A 6,113-nucleotide genomic window follows, 5' to 3' on the forward strand; every position below is an offset into this window, starting at 1 on the left:
TATGGGTTTGGGGTGTTTCAGGCATTCCATATAATGTACACAATATATATGACCATATACAGCATATTCATCTGTGAAATATTTATTTATAGTGAAATATTTTTGGGGTTTTTTTATTTGCCATTTACTTCGAAATTGTGGGGTCTGTTGTTGGTTGGATGCGGCAATTCAGTAAATCAAAACTGAAATTGTTTTGTCTTTTCTTTGCTATATATTTCAGCCTGTTTTTCGTATCAACCAGGACCTCTATGCAGTTCATCGTTGGGCTCGCGAAAATTCTTTGAAGCTAAATGCCAATAAGTCCCAAGCCATTGTATTCGAGGATTCTAGATTCTAGATAAAAAAAATCCGGACAAAAAAAATCCGGACAGAAAAATCCGGACGAAAAAAATCCGGATGATACAAAATCCGGATTGATTGTTACTACTAGCTTCGACTGGATTTTGTATCATCCGGATTTTGTATTATTTGTCAGAGCCTCTTTAGAGAGCCCGCAGCCCATGCCTCATACCCATGGACATAAGCCCATGTCTCCCGAGTCTCCTTCTTTCTTATTTTATACCTGAAATGCCTAACAAATTTAAAATAAAATCAAATAAGGCTTGCCATAGATAAAGGTCTCTTTCCGATAGCCAAGCTATCAAAGTTCACACTACGTGATGATAGACTGGATAAGGGAAGAGTTTTTAACTCTGTTAAGAGATTTGCTTTTCTGGCGAGCTTTATCTACGGCAAGCCTTAGTTATCTATGGCAAGCCTTGTTTGATTGTATTTTAAATTTGTTAGGAATTTCAGGTATAAAATAAGAAAGAAGGAGAGGCGGGTAAGCTCTCAACATTCTCCATATGAGAAAGTTGAGTGAATTGAAAATGTTAAGTACAGCGATTCATCGAATTTTAGCCGTCGTGAATGTATCGTTTTTAATAGTTCGCCTGAAATTTTACAGGGAGCAGGAGCAGTGAGTGAAGAGTGTATGCGATATGTACAGCGTTCTTTTGGTACATTGAATTTATCATGTTATTATTATTGTATGCCGTCATCACCACACTTTGAAATTCATTGTTCATATCAGCAGAACAACGTGCAATATGAAGCGAAAAAAATTAAAATAACCGTTCAAAACTTTACAATTCGACGATTTGTGCACACATAGTTTGTGGGCTGGGCCAGTGCCCATGGGTATTTTTTTCTCAAACGATGGGCATAGTGGGCATGTGGGCACAAAAATTTGCTATGCCCACTGCCCACTCATCTCTAGCCCCTTACAGAATCCGGATAATTCCTTAATTTATTGTCGCTATGTGACTTCTGAATATGTGACGCTTTCCTTAAATATTTATTGCCGCTTTGTGACACTATCTTTTATTAACTTCTGGATCTGCGACGCTGATCAAGAAGCTTCAAAATACAAAGTTGCAACATCCATTTTAATTAGGGTAATCAATCTAGTTTTCGTAATTTCCGGATTTCGAACTTTCAAGGGGGAAATCCCCTTGACCCCCCCCCCCCATGAGGGGGCTGCCGCCCCTCGACCCCGCTTTTCTTTTTTTAAATTATTTCACGGCCTGCGGCGCAACTACCAACCACATCAGAATTTTTTTCTATTCTTCCTTTTCTTTTTTATGGCTGCGGCACCATTCTCAAACTGTCAACACGTTACAGAATACCTATGTGACAAAAATAATCCGAAGTTTTTTTTATAACCCCCGCTTTTCCTTTTTATGCCTGCGGCGCCATTTTCCTACTGTCAACACGCAACAGAATACCTTGATTAATGTATGCGGCAAAACTAATCAGAAATTTCTATTTATATCATGTACGACAACATCGTGAGGATTAAAGTTATCCGGAAAGAATACAATGTTAACCTTACTTTCCATGATTTTTTTCCATTTAAAAAAATCCGGAATTCCGGATTTAATCCCGACAAAATTCCGGATTTTTATCATCCGTATTTTGTATTGTCCGGATTTTTCTGTCCGGATTTTTTTTGTCCGGATTTTGTAGGACCACCGTCCTGCTAGGTGGTGTAGTCATTCCATATGCAGACAAGGTTCTGAACCTAGGACTTGTCATGGACAAAAGACTGACATTCAGAGACCAGGTGTGCTTGATCTATTCCAGGGTATTTGCTAGATTTCGTAGTCTCTGGCATCAAGGCCATGTTTTCTCTCGTAAGATTCGGATGATGCTGATTAAGTCTCTTGTACTGCCGGCCTTTACGTATTGTGACTCGGTTTATTCTACAAATTTGTCGGCCGCTGATGCTCGGTCGTTGGAGTGAGCTTTTAGTGCCTGTGTGCGTTTTGTGTATGGATTGAGGCGCTACGACAGTACTCGGGATCACGTTGAAGGATTGTTAGGTTGTGAAATTATGACGTATCTGAAGCGTCGTCGCTGCTCGTTTATGCATGGCCTTGTAGGGAACCGAAGTTTCTCTTCGATAAGCTGGCTGATGGAAGGTCTGGGCGTAGTCGTCAGTATGCTATTCCGAGGCATGTTTCTGCCCAGTACAACAGGTCGTTCTTTGTTAGAACCGTCGCTGACTATAATACGATTCCTGTCGGTGTGAAAATGCTTAACTCCCTGTCCAGGTTTTCTGACGCGTGTCTGGATCTTTTTCGTCCTCACTAAAGTCGTTCTCGATCGGTTTGTACGGATTGGGCTTGCTTGTCGGCTCTATGATTGGGAAAATCCGTTTTTGGACTATTTTGTTCCGATTCATCGTATGTTAAATGTTCTTGGACGTAGTGTCTGGTAGCACCTTGGAGTAAGTTTTTGTTCATTTATGTTCATTTACTATGTGTAACATGCAAATATGGTCATGATCGTAGTTAATTTATTTAACACAGATACCAAATGTCAAGTGGAATGCGTGGAACGCGAGTGCTTGGAGAAACAGCGACTGCTACGCAATTGACATCTGATTGTTTTTTTGTTAATTTGTTGGTTTTGTCGAGTGCTTTTCAATTTTAACATTTTCTTTCGCTTTGGTGTAACAAGGACTGAAACAGCTTCTAGTTTTGTGTTAAAATTGTTTCAAAGTCTTCTAAATTTTATAGGTTTCAGATGTGTTCGTATATAATAAGCCCTAATTAGGCCGTTAAATCGTGAATTTTGCTTTGTGTTTGAGTGATTTGTTTCCGTACAGAACTCATTCTGTTCTTTTCTTTTTTAAAAGAAAAATTTAATTAATTTGATAATACAGTAGGCAAAGTATCTAAATTGATAATTTTCCATTAATTCGTCACAACTTTTAATTCATAATTCAATCCTGAAAATTCGTCAATCTAAAAATACACTGCTCGTTCGCATTCACATCCGCAATCAACAAACGTCAAACGGTTTTCATTGTCTCATTAGATTTTTTTGTGAAAATGTTTTTTGCCTACCTATTAAACCAGAGCTCTCAATATTTCCGAAATTGTTTCATTTCGAATAAGGAAAGTGCTCTTAAAATCAACAAATCGAAAACAAAAAACAATGTTTTTATTCTTGGAGTTATTTTCAGGAAATTTGTGCTACGCAAGCCTTTGAATCTTAGACTAACCATACTCTAAGCTTTGAATCGTCAATTCAATCGCTGTTGTATTTAATTGATGATGCGAAGATCTTTACAGCAAATTGGAATGCATTTTGGGATCGGCAAAAGATTTAGGCAAAGTTTCAGAAAACTATGTAGTTTATGTGGAAAATCAAATAGTTAAAGATTTCTTTTGAAGGTTGTTTTGAAGATTGTACTTAAAAAGGTGAGGCAACCATGCTGTTTTCGGTCAGTGAATTAGCTTGGCCACACTACAAACCACTTATGCCTCGGAATAGGTAGGTTTTTGACATGAAAATCAAAAACCTGATCTGACCTGACATGTTTTAAATTTAACCTGAAATAACCAGGATTGACCTGATTCATTGCATATTTCTTGTTAGTTTCCTTTGCCGCTGAGTTCTAAAATCGTAATTTTCGTTTCGTAGTTTCACGGAGGATATTTGCATAATAGAAGTAACAAATTTCTCAAGATATTGTTAAAATAATTTGCGAAATAGGTCTGATAGAAATTCATTCAGGTCTGTATTTTCAGGTTCAACTCAAATCAGGTCAAGTCAAAATCTATCAGATCTGATCCAGATCATATCAGGTTTCAGGCTATTCCTATTTCAATGATTTTCGATTACACTCGTGGTGTCCTTCAAATTACTAACGAAAATACAATGAAGATGCGTCTGATGTTTATTGACACATGTTGGATTTTGTTTCTTCGCCGTTGGCTAAATTAAAGTCAAAGCTACAAAACATTTGTAATATGCATGTGGAGAGGAGTTAGTAGTCTTAGCTTCATATTTTTGTTGATTTTCAGTAATGTAATTAGTAGTCAAAAGAGCCTGATGAAGAGCAAAGCCGAAGCTCGAAATATTGCGTAAACTAACGTCTTTTATTTACAAACCACCGCTATAGTCCAAGAAATCAACCAACTTTAGTTTATTGTCACATAGCACATCCTTCTGACAGAAAAACCAAAGAATATATTTAACGAAAAAAAGTTGAGCTACGGTTAGAGCTTAGAATTTTATTAAGATTTGAGATAAGCCTACGAGGTGTAGTAGTCAAGCCATTTTCTACACTCACATTTTCTGATATTTTTCAATTGTCCAAATTTGTTAATGTTCGACATTTACGCAGCATTTCGGAGATAGAAATATGAGATTTATTACATAATGCCATAGGTGAGGGATATTATTCCCCACTGGATTAATAAATTATCAAGCAGCACTGCAAGGTATTTTTCTAAAAAAAGCAACGAAAAACCAAATAAAGAATGAATTAACTGAAGTAACGTACTTATTTCAAGAATATCAATACAAAAATTTATCAGATTTATCTTTTCGACTAATGGATTTTTTAAATCTTATTAAGAAGGGGTTGCTGAAATAATTCCTCCAAAGTGACTTGATAAGAATTTCTGTAGATAAAAAGAGATTAGGTCAAAATTCAAAGATATTCAGTGAGCCCGGCTAACAGAACCCTTCTATTATTCAATATTAAAATAAAGATCCATTGAAATAGAGGAAAAAACTTTTGAATCGAAAACATCTGCAACTTATTAGGAATTCCTGATATTTCTTTATTTTCGAGTAGATAAGTAGTCAAAACACATTTTAAATGAGAATGAATTGAAAACAGTATCGAACAAGCGAAGAACAATTTATATAAGTTTTTAACTGTTTTTGATCATAAATCTAAGTTTTATTTAAAAAAATCGATATCCGACACTTGCGGATCATAACTTTTCTGAAAATAACTCCAAGAATAAAAACATTGTTTTTTGTTTTCGATTTGTTGATTTTAAGAGCACTTTCCTTATTCGAAATGAAACAATTTCGGAAATATTGAGAGCTCTGGTTTAATAGGTAGGCAAAAAACATTTTCACAAAAAAATCTAATGAGACAATGAAAACCGTTTGACGTTTGTTGATTGCGGATGTGAATGCGAACGAGCAGTGTATTTTTAGATTGACGAATTTTCAGGATTGAATTATGAATTAAAAGTTGTGACGAATTAATGGAAAATTATTAATTTAGATACTTTGCCTACTGTATTATCAAATTAATTGAATTTTTCTTTTAAAAAAAAAAGAACAGAATGAGTTCTGTACGGAAACAAATCACTCAAACACAAAGCAAAATTCACGATTTAACGGCCTAATTAGGGCTTATTATATACGAACACATCTGAAACCTATAAAATTTAGAAGACTTTGAAACAATTTTAACACAAAACTAGAAGCTGTTTCAGTCCTTGTTACACCAAAGCGAAAGAAAATGTTAAAATTGAAAAGCACTCGACAAAACCAACAAATCAACAAAAAAACAATCAGATGTCAATTGCGTAGCAGTCGCTGTTTCTCCAAGCACTCGCGTTCCACGCATTCCACATGACATTTGGTATCTGTATTAAATAAATTAACTACGATCATGACCATATTTGCATGTTACACATAGTATGTTATTATTTTCTCATTTATTGCCGCATTGAAGTAGTTTTGTGTTTTTAATGTTTCTCGTTTTAATTTGGTTTTTCTTTCCATTGTGTTGATAGAGAGAGTTTTATAGTGTG

At 35.5% G+C, this 6,113-nt stretch overlaps 1 long non-coding RNA gene across 1 annotated transcript; it reads left to right on the plus strand.

Moving 5' to 3' along the window:
• The first annotated feature begins 2,252 nt into the window (after positions 1-2,252).
• Positions 2,253-6,113, plus strand: LOC119079209. Its single transcript, XR_005088129.1, has 3 exons — positions 2,253-2,780; positions 4,477-4,482; positions 5,999-6,113. It is a non-coding gene; the product is annotated as an uncharacterized LOC119079209 (long non-coding RNA).

Source organism: Bradysia coprophila, unplaced genomic scaffold (assembly GCF_014529535.1).
Source record: "Bradysia coprophila strain Holo2 unplaced genomic scaffold, BU_Bcop_v1 contig_31, whole genome shotgun sequence".
In the NCBI taxonomy this organism is placed as follows: domain Eukaryota; kingdom Metazoa; phylum Arthropoda; class Insecta; order Diptera; family Sciaridae; genus Bradysia; species Bradysia coprophila.